Source organism: Lonchura striata, chromosome 30 (genome assembly GCF_050655825.1).
Source record: "Lonchura striata isolate lonStrDom1 chromosome 30, ASM5065582v1, whole genome shotgun sequence".
Taxonomy (NCBI): Eukaryota; Metazoa; Chordata; class Aves; order Passeriformes; family Estrildidae; genus Lonchura; species Lonchura striata.
This window is the reverse complement of record NC_140732.1, coordinates 2,491,315-2,507,533: the sequence shown is the minus strand read 5'-3', so window position 1 is coordinate 2,507,533 and position 16,219 is coordinate 2,491,315.

The following is a 16,219-nucleotide window of genomic DNA, read 5'->3' as shown; positions in this document are numbered from 1 at the left end:
GCCAGCAAAGAAAGCTTCTACAACTTTGCTTATGTGCTGCTCCTTGCCAAATCTACTACATTCACATCCCTTTCCTTCTAAACTGTTGGCAATCCACATGGTCGCCAGAATTTGGCAATTACACCTAGGAAGTAATTGTTTTCCAAAGCTGCTTGTCATGGCCTTTGTTTCTCTAACTCCCGCTCAGTTCTGGGTTGGGTTTGGTTGGTTTCTTTTACTTCTCCTCACAACAAATGAAGTGCCAGCTCATGAACCATGGCACTTCATTTGTTAGAAGAAGCTTTGCAATCCACATTACATGTCCCCAGCATTCAAGGAGTCTGTATCTGCAGGAGAAACACTGGCCATGAAATTGTAAATTGCCAATTTTGCCCTGCTTCATTGCTCCATGGGATTTTCCCATGCTTTCTTTCCTGCAGAGATAACCAAAAGCAACATAAAACATTAACTGACTCAAAACATTTATGATCCTGGCTAATACTGACAATTCCAAATTTCCTTACTGGAAATAGCAGAGGGCAGGTCATTCTGAAATACTCTCCAACAGAGTGTTTAGAACTAAAAGAACTAATTCTTTACATGGTTTCACAGAGGATAAAATCATGTGGCATCCTAGCAGGAAGAGAGGAATACCTGCCATAAAATAGGATTTCCTTCCCTCTCTCAAATGGTAGGGACTTTAATAAAACATGGGCAGGTAAGGAATAAGGAGATAGCTAATTCCAAGGCCAGAATAAATCCACAAAAAAAATCACCTTATTTAGTCGGTAATACTTCTCAATAGCTGCTGCTCCAAGACATTCCAGCTTCAGAGCAGCAATAAAGGAGTCATTCCAAAGGAAAATCTGACAGAACCCAGGATTTGGCACAACTAACCCTGAGCAAAGGAACCAGGGTATCGGATCCCATTTCTGCACCAGCAGAATAATTTCTTCAAATCTCACCTTCCCTATCATTGCACACCCAGAGATGGCAAAGGACCAACAATAGGGCCATGGAAACTTTCAACTTGAAAGCATTGGCTGACCCAGATGCACCAGAGATGGCATTTTGTCTGGCACAATTCCACTTGTCAGAGATCAGGCAAGGCAGGGAGGGAGGACAAGGCAGAAGGCCTCTCCTCCTCCAGCCTCAGCCTGCAACACTGGCACGGGCAGAGAGAGCTGGGGAAGAGATTTCCAAAGGACTTTCTGTCCTGGGATGTTTCCCTATTTTTGCCAGTGCAAAACCAGGCAATGCCCATGAACCTCCTTCACTCCTCAAAGGGTGCAGCTCAGAAACTGCCCCAGGGAAATATTTTCTACTTCAAGGGCAGGAGGAAGGAGTGGGAACATTTGTCATTTCATGCTAAATGCCTTCCTTTGCTCTACTAATTTTGACTCTCAAAAGCTTGCAGGGAGATGAAAGTTATGTGAAGCAATGAGAGGAATGTTTCCTTTTCCTGCACTGCATTTCCAGTGCCCCAAAGTACCATTCCATCTCCTGCCATTCAACACTTCATACTGGAGGAATTTTCATTGCACCACCAGAGAACACTCCCAGTGACTGGGCTTTGGGAGAGTCCACTGAGAACATCAAGGGATTGAAATGAATTTTAAGGAATGTTCAAAAGAATGGGTTTGAACCTAGTTTTCCAAATGTTCACCTCTGAGTCTAGGTTCCAATGGTCATTTTAGGACAGACATGCCCTGTACCTACCTGCATGGTCAGAGCTCTTCCCTTGGCTACTGCTGCTGGGTCTTGGCCTGGAGGAAATGAAGAACAAAGGAACAAATGAGGAGGTAGAAAGAGAAGGGAAGGAATGAGTGTGTCATGAAAGGAGGCAAACCTTCTTAGCATGGTCACTGATGAAAGAGGAAAGGCAACAAATAAAGATGCACAACAAGATGCAAAGCTGATTAATTGTCCTTAAGCTTTCAATTGCTGTTGTCACACAGAACTGGCCAAGCTCTGGGTGAAATAATAGCCAAGCCCAGCAGAGGGGCTGTCCTGCAGGGCTTTGAAGCCCTGCCTCCTCTTCACCACCACCACCTCTGCTCTTGGGCCATTGGTGCTGGGTTTGACATCGTGCTGGCCCTTCATAGATGGGCAAAATACTGAATGCACATAGATCTGCCTAAATACATGGGACACTTTGGAAAGTCACTGCATAAAATGAGAAGAGAGATGTGAACAGCACCCTGGAGCAGCAGACACCTTGGCTTACCTCATCTCCTGGGACTCCTGGAAAACCAGCTGGACAGAGTTCCGCACAGACCCTGCAGCACTGCCAACAGGGAGACTTCCTGCCTTCCGTATTGGGGGGATCAAAGGTAGTCCCAGTGACCCCTTCTTCATTTCTCCCCCACGGGAATACAGCAAGGAAGCCTGGAAAGAGTAGAACACAGTGCTCAGATCAAGCATCCAGCCCTGCCCCCATTCATGCCTCAAGACATTTAGCCACGCTCTTAGGTGGCACCTGCAGGAAAAGACAAGTCAGACTGATGGGGCAACTTGGCCCAGGATGGGGAATGCAAAGGGAGCTGCTGAGGGAGAGACCATGTCACACATTTGATGCCTCTCTCCTCACACTCACTGAGTCTGCAAGTGTGGCTACATTCCCAGGTGGCATCCACATGTGTGGCATCAAGAAGTTCTGGGTGCCACTGGCTCCACTGGCATTTTTGGATGGCACAGGAAGGGGTTTAGATCACTGTTCTCTCCCTGTTCCTAAAGGTACCTAACAGGCAGGGCTGATCTCCAGCCCAGTCCCCACAAAGCCATTCTGCAGGATGTCAAACCCTGCTTTTCTCAAGCCCCTCTTTGCTTCTGCTGCTGCCCTTCCCTCCTGCAGTTCCTCCACAGCCTTTGAGCCCAGATGCTGCTGAGCTCTCAGGATGCTTTCTGCTCTCCAGCTCCCACACTTCCATCATCTTAGGCTCACTGGCATTTAGGAAGTTCAGCAGAGCTCCCTGTCCTGCAGCTCTCTGCAAGGTCTCAGCCTGCCCAAGTTCTTCCAGGCCCCCATGCCGTGGCCAGGAAGGGAGGTGGAGGCAGCGGGGACAGACTCACACCCATCCTTAGCAGCCCATCATTTCTGGCCCAGCTAAAGAGCCAAATCAGGAGCTGTCCAAACCTCAGCAAAAGGGTCAGTTCCTGTCAGGGAAAAGGTCTCAGAGCCCTGCCAACAGCACAGAAACTGAACATTTACCACACAGGACTTAGCTTGCTCTCCTTACCTTATGTCCTTTTCCATCTGAAATCAGTCCCTGTTGTTTTCTACTCTCCTCATCACAGCTGCTGACGTTTTTCCCCTTCTCCTGCTCACTGCTGTAAACCTGGCTTGGCTTAGTAGATGGAGAGCTCTTTGGGATTGGAATCTTGGAGGGAAGGAGCATCAAGGGACTTGCCGCAGAAAACCTCTTGGCAAGAGGGTAGCCAGTCAGGCCTGCAAAGTGGAGACAGAAAATATAATAGAGGCCACAATGCAAACCTAAACCATTTGACACTTCATATTTCATGGCACACTTTTCCTGGAATCTTCTAAACAGCATGGAGAGGAACGTTTCCTTTTTCCTGCACTGCATTTCCTGGGCCCCAAGTTACCATTCCAGCTCCTGCCACTCAACACTTCACACTGGCAGAGTTTTCACTGCACCTCCAGAGAGCACTTCCAGTGACTGGGCTTTGGGAGAGTCCACTGAACCCATCAAGGACTTGAAATGAATTTTGAGGAATGTTCAAAAGAATGGGTTTGAACCTAGTTTTCCAAATGTCACCTCTGAGTCTAGGTTCCAATGCTCATTTTAGGACAGACATGCCCTGTACCTACCTGCATGGTCAGAGCTCTTCCCTTGGCTACTGCTGCTGGGTCTTGGCCTGGAAGAAAATGAGGACAAAGGAACAAATGAGGAAGTAGAAAGAGAAGGGAGGGAATGAGTGTGCCATGAAAGGAGGCAAACCTTCTTAGCATGGTCACTGATGAAGGAGGAAAACATATAAAGATGCACAGCAAGATGGAAAGCTGATTAATTGTCGTTAAGCTTTCAGTTGCTCTTTTCACTCAGAGCTGGTCAAGCTCTGGCTGAAACACAACACTCATTCTTCAGCTTGCATCAGAACTGCCCAATTCTGCTTTCTCTCCTTTTGGAGCCACGTGGCTCCTACAGCCTCTCTGAAGCAGCCACAGCTGCTGAGCTGACACAGGAGTCTGCATGCAGGGCAGCAACTTCTGTACTGCTGCCAGAGCCTGACTTTGCCTTCTCGTGCTACCCCAGGGACAGCCTTGTGCTACACGTGGTGAGAGCACTGCTGTCTCCTGAGAATGATATTACACCTCCTGGCTCTTTCCAGAACAAAAAGGCTCCTTCCAACTCAGCTGCTAGGCAAGGACACTCAGATTGCACTTTAAAAGCCCTACCAAAGATTTTCAATTGGAATGATAATTCTGTGATTCCCTCTTTATTATTATTACTCAGATAAGCTGGACAGCTACGTATTCTCAAACATATCCAAGCCAATATCTTTCCATTAGGTGATGTCCTATAACACTTCTTTAGCACCTTTCCATCTTTGACATTAAGCCCAGAAAAGAATATTAAACATAAAACGGATTTTAAATCTATAGACTAAAACTTGTCTGGGATTTCATTTCACAGTGGGGGCTGAGAAACAGAGAAATGACACCTGAAGTTTACAGAAGCAGCATCTGAATTTGCAGACACCTCTCCAGTAGCCAATATTTGCACAAGCCTATTCTCAGGGGAGGACAATTTAACACCCAAAGATCACAACATTCAAAAGCCTGCAGGATCTAGACCCGTGCAAAACACTACCAAAAGGCAGCACAAACATTACAGAGGGAATGTGTAAGCAAGCCCAGCAGAGGGACTGTCCTGCGGTGCTTGGAAGCCCTGCCTCCTCTTCTTCACCACCACCTCTGCTCTTGGGCCCTTGGTGTGGTGTTTGACATTGTGCTGGCCCTTCATAGATGGGCAAAATGCTGAATATACATAGGTTTGCCTAAATACGTGGGATATTTTGGAAAATCACTGCATGAGATGAGTAAGGGGAACAGCACCCTGGAGCAGCAGACACCTTGGCTTACCTCATCTCCTGGGACTCCTGGAAAACCAGCTGGAGAGGGCTTCCCACTGACCCTGCAGCATTGCCAACAGGGAGATTTCCTTCCTTGCGTATTGGGGGGATCAAAGGTGGTCCCAGTGACCTCTTCTTCAAATCCACTTCTGTGGAATTCACCAAGGAAGCCTGGAAAGAGTAGAACACAGTGCTCAGATCAAGCATCCAGCCTTGCCCTGATTCATGCCCCAAGATATTTAGATATGTTTTCAACTGGCACATGGCAGGAAACAACAGTCAAACTCATGGAGCAGCTTGGCCCAGGATGGGAAATGCAAAGGGAACTGCTGAGGGAGAGACCACGTCACACATTTGACACCTCTCTCCTCACACTCCTTCCTCTGCAAGTGTGGCTACATTTAAAGGTGGCATGCAGATGTGTGACATCAAGATGTTCTGAGACATAAAGATGGTTCACAGATACATGTAGGATACTAAATGGAGAAGGATTTATCTTCCAGAGTGGACAATTTTAGCGGCTCTGACTGCTAGTTGGTGTTTTCTCCACCATAACACAGAGGAGGAACCACGACACAGCCCAGAAGCCATTCCAAGACCTCTCCTGTTACTGACACATGCTGAGGACACGAAGCCTGCACTTCACACCCACTGCAAAGGCAGCCTGAAGTGCAGTGTCCAGCTGAGATCTTCCTTGACTCAGCAGCTTCCCTGGGCTCACACCACGGGAAAACGTCTCCAAGCTCTGCCTACAGCACTTTAACAGAAAATCTACCATACAAGACTTTGCTTGGATCCTTACCTTACAACTTACTCCATCTGAGCTCAGCTCCTGGCTCTTTTTTCTGATATCTGTGTAGCCAGTGCTAGTCAGTCTTTTCTCTTTCTCTTCATTATACATCTTGCTTGGCTTGATGGATGAAGAGCTCTCTGGGATGGGTGGCAAAGGCTTGGAGGCAAGCAGTGGAGCAGGACTTGCCAGGGAAAACCTCTTGCCAATAGGGTGTCCAGTCAGGCCTGAAAAGTGGAGACACAAAATATAACAGAGGCCGCAATGCAAGACTAAAGTATCTGGAGCTCCAGTTTCATGGGACAGATTTCCTGGAATCTTCTAAAGAGCTGCACAGGGAAGCATGCTGCTGCTGGCAGCCCCTTGAAGCAGGCCTGGGGAAAACCCTGACCCGCTTCCACAGGGCTGCCACAGGAACAGCCTGGCCTCTGGGCTGCCCTGGGACAGCAGGGAGCCCAGAGCCCTGTGCTTTCCAGGAATGGCTCAGCTGCACATGCACCCTCCTGCTCCTCTCCTGTCTGCTTCCACAGAGCTTCCTTGGGAACAGAGGCATCCCAGCGCCTGTCTTACACTGAGAACTCTTTTCCTTCATTCTCTGGCTTTTTGGTATAGACTCAGACGAACTTGTAGACCAGGTACAAGAGAAGAACTGAGTTCATTGAACTCACACCTTTACAGTCAGCCCTTCTAATGGGTGAGGAATTCAAAGTATAATTTAGTAACTGAAAAGCTTGGTTGTTTTTTTATTAGTCATGAATCTAGCAGCAGCTAAATTTCTCTGAACAATATGGAGCTCGCAAGCCAAGAGAGAAGGGTTCTACTACTTCATGTGTTGCCCCTTGCCCCCCCCTTTCCTTCCAAACAGTTGGAACTTCACCGTGATCTCTAGCATCTGACACTGGCAAGGAAGTAATTGTTTCCAAAAGTAGTTTTCAAGGCCTTTGTATCTGTATATCACTCCATTCTAGGTTGGGTTTTGCAGTTTTGGGATTTTTTATATTACTCTTTACAATAAAGGAAGTGCTGGGACACAAACAATGGCACCATATGTTAGATGCAAAAGAAGCTTTGCTTTCTCCATTAGATATGCCCAGTATTCTGTAAGCCTGTATTTGTAGGGAACAAAGTGGTCATCCAAAAGTTCCACTTTTGTACTACTAACTAGTTACTGGGGTTTATTCTCTGTGTTCTCTTCAACAGAGACAGCCAAACCCAACATAAACATGACCTGCCTCAAAACATTTCTGATCTTGGCTAATACTGACAATTCCAAATTTCCTTAAAGGAAATTGCAGAGAGCAGGTCATTCTTAAATACTCTCCAACAGAGTTTTTAGAACTAAAAGAACTAATTAATTACATGGCTACACAGAGGATAAAATCATATGGCAGCCAAGCAGCACGAGAGGAATGCCTGTCTTAAGCCTGGATTCCTTCACCCAGTAGAGTGCTTGGGTCAGTAATAAAAGTGAGACAGGTAAGGATTAATGACACAAGTAATTTCCAGTCCAGAATTATTCCTGAAAAAAAGGTACCTTACTTAGTGAGCAATACTTCTCCCTAGCTGCATTAGGCATTCCAGCTGCATATCAGCAATAAAGGAGTCATTACAAAGGGGCCATACCAGGATTTGGCAGAATGAACCCTGAGACCAGGGGATCTGATCCCTTTTTCTGCACCAGCAGAATTATTTCTTCAAGTCTCACCTCTCGTATTGTTAAACACCCAGAGATGGCAAAGGAACAAGAAGAGTGCCCTGGAAGTATTCAACTTGAAAGCATTGGCTGACCCAGATGCACCAGAGATGGCATTTTGTCTGGCACAATTCCACTTGACAGGGATCAGGCAAGGCAGGGAGGGAGGAAAAGGCAGAAGGCATCTCTTCCCCCAGCCTTACCCTGCCACTCTGACACAGGCAGAGAGAGCTGGGGAAGAGATTTCCAAAGGACTTTCTGTCCTGGGATGTTTCCCTATTTCTGCCAGTGCAAAACCAGGCAATGCCCATGAACCTCCTTCACTCCTCAAAGGGTTCAGCCCGGAAACTGCCCCAGGGAAATTTTTTCTACTTCAAGGGCAGGAGGAAGGAGTGGGAACATTTGCCATTTCAGGCTAAATGTCTTCCTTTACTCTATGAATTTTCACCCTAAAAAGGCTGCAGGGAAATGAAATCCATGCACAGCACGGAGAGGAATGTTTCCTTTTCATGTTTCCTTTTCCTGCACTGCATTTCCAGAGCCCCAAGGTACCATTCCAGCTCTTGCCATTCAACACTTCACACTGGAGGAATTTTCACTGCACCATCAGAGAGCACACCCGTGAGGGAATTGAAATGAATTTTAAGGAATGTTCAAAAGAATGGGTTTGAACCTAGTTTTCCAAATGTTCACCTCTGAGTCTAGGTTCCAATGGTCATTTTAGGACAGACATGCCCTGTACCTACCTGCATGGTCAGAGCTCTTCCCTTGGCTACTGCTGCTGGGTCTTGGCCTGGAGGAAATGGAGAACAAAGGAACAAATGAGGAGGTAGAAAGAGAAGGGAAGGAATGAGTGTGCCATGAAAGGAGGCAAACCTTCTTAGCATGGTCACTGATGAAGGAGGAAAGGCAACAAATAAAGATGCACAACAAGATGCAAAGTTGATTAATTGTCCTTAATCTTTCAGTTGCTGTTATCACACAGAACTGGCCAAGCTCTGGGTGAAATAATAGCCAAGCCCAGCAGAGGGGCTGTCCTGCGGTGCTTTGAAGCCCTGCCTTCTCTTCACCACCACCACCTCTGCTCTTGGGCCATTGGTGCTGGGTTTGACATCGTGCTGGCCCTTCATAGATGGGCAAAATGCTGAATGCACATAGATCTGCCTAAATACATGGGACACTTTGGAAAGTCACTGCATAAAATGAGAAGAGAGATGTGAACAGCACCCTGGAGCAGCAGACACCTTGGCTTACCTCATCTCCTGGGACTCCTGGAAATCCAGCTGGACAGAGTTCCGCACAGACCCTGCAGCACTGCCAACAGGGAGACTTCCTGCCTTCCGTATTGGGGGGATCAAAGGTAGTCCCAGTGACCCCTTCTTCATTTCTCCCCCACGGGAATACAGCAAGGAAGCCTGGAAAGAGTAGAACACAGTGCTCAGATCAAGCATCCAGCCCTGCCCCCATTCATGCCTCAAGACATTTAGCCACGCTCTTAGGTGGCACCTGCAGGAAAAGACAAGTCAGACTGATGGGGCAACTTGGCCCAGGATGGGGAATGCAAAGGGAACTGCTGAGGGAGAGACCATGTCACACATTTGACGCCTCTCTCCTCACACTCACTGAGTCTGCAAGTGTGGCTACATTCCCAGGTGGCATCCACATGTGTGGCATCAAGAAGTTCTGGGTGCCACTGGCTCCACTGGCATTTTTGAATGGCACAGGAAGGGGTTTAGATCACTGTTCTCTCCCTGTTCCTAAAGGTACCTAACAGGCAGGGCTGATCTCCAGCCCAGTCCCCACAAAGCCATTCTGCAGGATGTCAAACCCTGCTTTTCTCAAGCCCCTCTTTGCTTCTGCTGCTGCCCTTCCCTCCTGCAGTTCCTCCACAGCCTTTGAGCCCAGATGCTGCTGAGCTCTCAGGATGCTTTCTGCTCTCCAGCTCCCACACTTCCATCATCTTAGGCTCACTGGCATTTAGGAAGTTCAGCAGAGCTCCCTGTCCTGCAGCTCTCTGCAAGGTCTCAGCCTGCCCAAATTCTTCCAGGCCCCCATGCCGTGGCCAGGAAGGGAGGTGGAGGCAGCGGGGACAGACTCACACTCATCCTTAGCAGCCCATCATTTCTGGCCCATCTAAAGAGCCAAATCAGGAGCTGTCCAAACCTCAGCAAAAGGGTCAGTTCCTGTCAGGGAAAAGGTCTCAGAGCCCTGCCAACAGCACAGAAACTGAACATTTACCACACAGGACTTAGCTTGCTCTCCTTACCTTATGTCCTTTTCCATCTGAAATCAGTCCCTATTGTTTTCTACTCTCCTCATCACAGCTGCTGACGTTTTTCCCCTTCTCCTGTTCTCTGCTGCAAACCTGGCTTGGCTTGGTAGAAGGAGAGCTCTTTGGGATGGGAATCTTGGAGGGAAGGAGCATCAAGGGACTTGCCAGGGAAAACCTCTTGGCAAGTGGGTAGCCAGTCAGGCCTGCAAAGTGGAGACAGAAAATATAATAGAGGCCACAATGCAAACATAAAATTTCTGGAGCTCCAGTTTTCATGGGACAGACTCCTTGGAATCTTCTAAAGAGCTGCACAGGGAAGCATGCTGCTGCTGGCAGCCCCTAGAAGCAGGCCCGGGGAAAACCCTGACCCGCTTCCACAGGGCTGCCACAGGAACAGCCTGGCCTCTGGGCTGTCCTGGGACAGCAGGGAGCCCAGAGCCCTGTGCTTTCCAGGAATGGCTCAGCTGCACATGCACCCTCCTGCTCCTCTCCCTGCCCCACAGCTGAGCACTGGCAGAGCACAGCTGATTGCAGGGGCACATGCAGGGCACAGCTGTTCCCTGGCAATGTGCACAGGCTCTCTGGGCTGCCACAAGAGCCTTTCTCCCACCAGAGAGAGCCCTGCTCTCCCTCACCTCTGTGTGAGACTGAGCCATGCTCTCAAGGGAAGAAGGGAGGTGGGTGAACTCCACCTTTATCATCAGCACATCTAATGCTATTGGTACTTGAGGATTTTTTTAATTGCTGAGAAAATTGTTTTAGTTTTATTTTTCATGGAACTAGTCTCTCTTTAATTCCTCTAAGCAGCATTGAGTTAGCAAGTCTAAAGTGAGATGTGGTAGGCTCCAATGGTAAGAGAGGAAAAAAAGATTCCTTCTTCAGGCTGAACTTCTGTGAATCTCCAGGAAAAACCAGCACAGCTGTGTCTGCTATTTCTGCAAACCACAAAGACCTCTCTGCAAGCAGCAGGCCTTGGTGCTGTTTCTATAGCACTGCAATACCACCCTCAATGCTGGACCCAATCAGCAAGGAGAGGAAGAAGGGGAAATTTATCTGTCATGAGACCCAACATTGATGGCAAAGAAAGAAACAGGACTTGCACCTATGACCATGTCCAATCTGTGGTCAGCTGTGGCCGCAGTCCCTGTCCTGGCTGACAATACGAGTGCTTTGGCTACTATCAAAAAGGGGAAAGCAGAGTAGAGTAATGATAGAATGTTGTGATGCCATGGCCATCCTTGCAGGATCATCTGTAGCTGTCAGCCCCCTACTCTGACACAGAGCCAGCACTGACCACCATGGACCAGTTTTCCCAATAATCTGGGGGGATTTTTTTTTCCATTTGGCGTCAACCTTTCAGCTCCTTTCTATCCTCACCTTTTCCTTCAGTGGTCTTGCCTTTTCTGGTAAAGTCCATCTTCGAACCCGTGCTTCTGCCTCGCAGAAGTATCTGGGCTTGAATTTGGGAATGCTCTCAGAGTTGACAGCGATGGGAGCTTGGTACCCAGCCTTGGAACAAGGTCGGGTGACTCCAATCGCCAGCGCTTGGCACAGAGAGGCAGAGCCAGATGCGTCTCCTGCCGCTGTGGCCCTGTCAACCACAACCCTCACACCCCCAGCCTGGGGCTGCCCTTTGTGATGCAATGGCCCATGGCTCTCTCCTGGGGCTGCCCTTTGTGATGCAATGGCCCATGGCTCTCTCCTGGGGCTGCTCCTTGTGATGCAATGGCCCATGGTTCTCTCCTCACTGCCCTGCTGTCCTTGCCACGCCCCTGGCAGCACAGCCAGAGCCAGCAGTGACGCCTGCAGCCATTGCCCACTGTAGAGGGATCCCTCTTCTGAAGCCAAGGTTTTCTCTGGCAGGGAATGGCACTGGAACTGCTGCAAAATACCTGCACCCCAATAAAGCCACTGGTGTGAGAAGTGCCTTCTGGCCAGGCTGAGGCAGTGCTGCTGTGCGTTTTGCTGCCCTTGCAGGTGCCAGTGGGGCAGAGCGGTACCAGCTGCCTGGTGAGCTGGGGCCAGCTGGGACTCACTTTTACAAATGGATGTGGGGGTTTAGATAAGCCCCTGCCCCTTGCCCAGGTCTCTGGCAGCAGGCAGGAAGTTTATTGAGGTGGCCAGCACCCCAAAACCCACTCTGGTTCACAAGTTTTTTAAGAATAGCTGACTCAGTCAGTTAGAGAATGAATTCTTTCTTTAATAGACACAAAACTAACAGACATAAGGCTTAAAACAAACTAATACTACTCAGGAAAAAAGACAAAAAGAGACTACTAGTAGGTATATACAGCATTGAGTTAAAGGTACCATTCATTTCACAGCTAGGGAAGAAATAATATGACTTAGGATCCAAAGTATCTTACTGTCGGAGTCCAGGACATCCCTCTGGCTGCCCTGGATGTCTCGAGTCCCTGGCAGGGGGCTCGGAGACCCTGGCAAGAAGTCAAAAACACCTGTGGCTTCGATTTTACTTTCTGGGAGAGGCTGCCAACACTGTATGAGGAATTACAAGCCAAAAGGGTTTGAGTAGTGTAATAGGTGAATTGACACAGGGTGAAAAACTCGAAGTTTACTGGTTTGAGTATGTAATTCTGACCAAACTGATGCCTTGTAAAGGCTGCCCTAGAACAGAGGCTAGACTGAGTTAATGAATAAAGTAGGGATTTATGAAAAGGCCTCAATGGATACACCCTGAGCAGTACAAGACTCCAGCCATGTCTACAGCCCAGGTGAACCCAAGATGGTCACAAAATGCACAACTGCTCACAGGGTCTCTCACTTTGATCACTTCTGCTCCATTTGCATATTGGAGTCAATTGTTCAATTCTAGCTTTAGCCCATGAAGTCCCATCCTGCTTGTTTTTCTCTCTTCAACCCACGTTGTTTGTGCCCTTGGGCCTGAGATTTGGATGATTTGTCCTTGGTCCCCAGCTAGAGAAGGAATTGTTTTGTCTCTCTGCTCTGTACAGAGGGCTCACCATCCCCTAATACGAAGCCCAGACCCACACACTAAAGCAGCCCGGAATGTGAAAAATAGAAAAGTTAAAACCCGAGGCATCATTGGAATGCTTCACAATGTTTTTATGCAATGAATCTTCCTAAAAACTAATGTAACTCAGGGCACCCATTGCCCTCATGGACATCCATGCTGTGGCTGGGCTCAGTGAAGAGTCCCTGAAAGCAGAACCGACTGGGTTCCTCTCCCTGAACACTGCTCTTCCCATCACCAGGATAACTCCCACTTGTGAGAGTCTGAAGGACTTCTCAGCCCCGGTGTGGTGCTACAAGGCTGACTTAGGAGGCTTTGTCCTGCTGCAGAGATTTCTTGGCTTTTGCTAATAAATCTTTATTCTAGTGCACCAATAGAAATACTTGGCACTATATGGCACTTCCCACATGGAGATTCCAAGGCAACTTAATGTACTGCTTAGCCCAGACAAGAGAGTCACCACTCAGATGGGAAACCTGAAGCTTTTGTCACTCAGCTGTCCTCCCAAAGTGCCTGGAAATGAATGGCAGCATCAAAGTAGCCTTAGAGCAGATTTAGGGCTCCAGCTGTGAAGTCCCTGCTAACAGCAGGTAAAGCCCCAGCTGGGCAGGTGCTCTCTGCAGTACCATTGTTACCTTCCCTTACCACAGGTGATGCCTTAGCATTTCAGCTTTTATATTTTCCATCTATTTCTAATCCTGCAGTTCTTTAGTGTAGAACTCCAAACTCCACACAGAGTGTGAGCTGCTGCTTTCCCATTTTGGGCAGACACAGCAATTCCTCTCCAGACCCGGCAGTCAAGGACACCTCACTGCCGCAGGCCCCCAGAGATGGAAACAAAAGTGAGCTGGGGGGAGCAAACTTGGGGTAAATGACTTCATTACCTGAAGCTGGAATTGGAAGAGGAACCCTCAATATGCAAATGGCCCAAATTTATAAAGGTGTGAAAACCTGTGAGCTGTGGTTCATTTTTGGGTGCAGCCCCGGGGGGGCTTCATCTGCCCTAAATGTACCTGAAGGCCGTTCAATAAATAGAAAGGCTTTTTTATTGCCTTAATTTTGTCTGGCTTCTGTTTTCAGGTAGCCCAAAAAGGTGTCTTAGATGCCAAAAAGGCATCAGAGGTACCACTGATAGTGCATTCTGGCAAGTCAGAAAGTCAGATTTAATTTGTTTCCAGCTGTGATTTTAACTGGCAGCTTCTGCAAATGAAGGAGCAGTGAGAGCAGCTCATCAGCACATGGATCAGTGTCTCCGCGCATGCACTTGCCAGGAGCCCAGCAGCCTTCTTGTCTTTACAAGCAGTGTTTTCTTTGACCAGACATTCACTGTCCCCTTTGAGCTGACAGTGGTTGAGGTCCAATGCTACTTGAAGGGAAAATAAATGGAAATATATGACCCTTAATTAAAATAACATTTTAAAAAGGAAGGTAGACTTTCAGTGATTCATAACAAGAATTGAGAGAGGGAAGAAGAGAGGTCACCCTGAGAAATTTAAGGAGACTTAAGCAGGATTTAATTTGTACAAAAGGATCTGCAGTGCACCTTGAGGCTACAGAACTATCAATCATGTTGTTTCAGGGCTCATTTATCACCGCAGTTTCCCCCAGGATTTGGCAAAGGAGGTAGAAGTCTTCCAGCTGTTTCGTGCAGCAAAGTGTCATTGATAAGTGCAAGCCTGCAAAGGAAACAATAAAATATCAATTATAAGTGAGACAGTTGCAAGGAAGCTGCCTAGAATCAGGTTTCCTCTGGCTTGCAGTGCTGTCTAGATAGTGTCTTCTTCCTCACTGGTGACACAGATTCCTGCATACTGGGAGATTCCTGCATATTGGAGATTCCTGTGTATTTGGAGTAGTTCTCCCAGGTGAAAACAGGTGACCCAGGCTTCGCAGTCACTTTCTCCCAGTAGCAGGTGCACAGGAGTGAGCAAGGCCAGGGGAAGGTGCAGCAAGTTTGACGTGGTGGAACGTTGGCTCTGGGACATGTCCTGTGCCGGTCGGATTTTTTGGAGGCGGCAGCCCACTCAGGGCCCTGTACAGGCCCCTGACCAAGAACGCCGGCCCTTTTCCCTGGAAAACAAAGCTCGCAACCCCAGGTTCCTGGTGTCAGGTTGCCAGGTGAGCTTGGGACTGTCAGGGCAGAGCAAGTTCAAGGTGGTGGCAGGTTGGGGGACCTGGGACACATCCTGCGCTGTTTGGATTTTTTGGAGGTGGCTGTCCACTTAGGGCCACAGGCCCCTGAACACAAACAGCGGCCATTTGCTCTGTGAAACAAAGATCGCCACCCCAGGTTGCTGATTTCAGTTTGCAGGGAGCACTTGGGACTGTCAGGGCAGTAGACATTTGAGTTGGTGGCAGGCTTGGTCTGGGAGACATCCTGCGCCGTTCCAAATTTTAGGCGGCGGCCACCCACTCAGGGCCACAGGCCCCTGATGCAGAATCCGCAGCGCACACAAATGAGAACTGGGATTTCAGGGGGTGGCAGGAGAAACTAAATCCATCTGCTCGCTTCCCTTTCCTGCCATGGCCACGCTGATGCAATTCAAAGAATTGCTCCTGCTCAGGAAGCTCTCAGATGATAGGAGCAAAAGCCACGTGTTTCTGAGGTGCTAACTGCCAGTGTCTCAGATTTTCCTTCCCAGTTCTAAGGGGTTCTGACTGATTTTTCCATTTCAACACTTTCTGTGCATCCCTGTGAGTTAATAGGCCCTCACAACCCTCTCCCTCAAAGCCTTGAGATACTGCCATAGCAGAACTTGTTCATGCTCGTTTCTCCTGGTGATTTTACAATCTTATGCAGACTCTGAAAGCAAGCTCATGCTGTAGACAAAAGATTGACCTGGGTAGCACAGGGCACTTTCTGGGTGTGTGTCTTTGTCTGCTTTTCACGGCCTTTGGGTGAGCACGGTGAGGCCGAGGCCTGGGGCCCTCAAGATGGCGCCGGGCAGCCCCGGGGGCAGCGGCGAGGGGCGGCACCGAGGGGGGCACAGGGTGCATTTCCCCGAGCCATGGGAGAAGCGAGCAGCAGGGAAAGGCGCCCTGGGGAGAAGGGCAGGCACAAGGGCCCAGCTCTCTGCAGGGCGGGCAGCCACTCGCCAAGTGCTGCTCCTGGAGCCACAGGCAGGGCCGTGTCTCCTCCCCGCCCTGACACTGCACCTGCAGGGCCGCGTCCGGCTCTTCCCAGCACGGACAGCAAGGACGTGGACACGCTGCAGCCGCTGCTGAGGAGGGACAGCGAGATGTGCAAGGGCTGCAGCACCTCTCCTGCAAGGAAAGACTGACACAGCTGACTAATTGATTCCAATTAGTTTTGCTCTGAAAAAGCAGCGTTTCTGACCTGGCAATGGTTGAACATACACCTTTCTTACCTAAAACGGCCTGTCATACAAGGAGGTG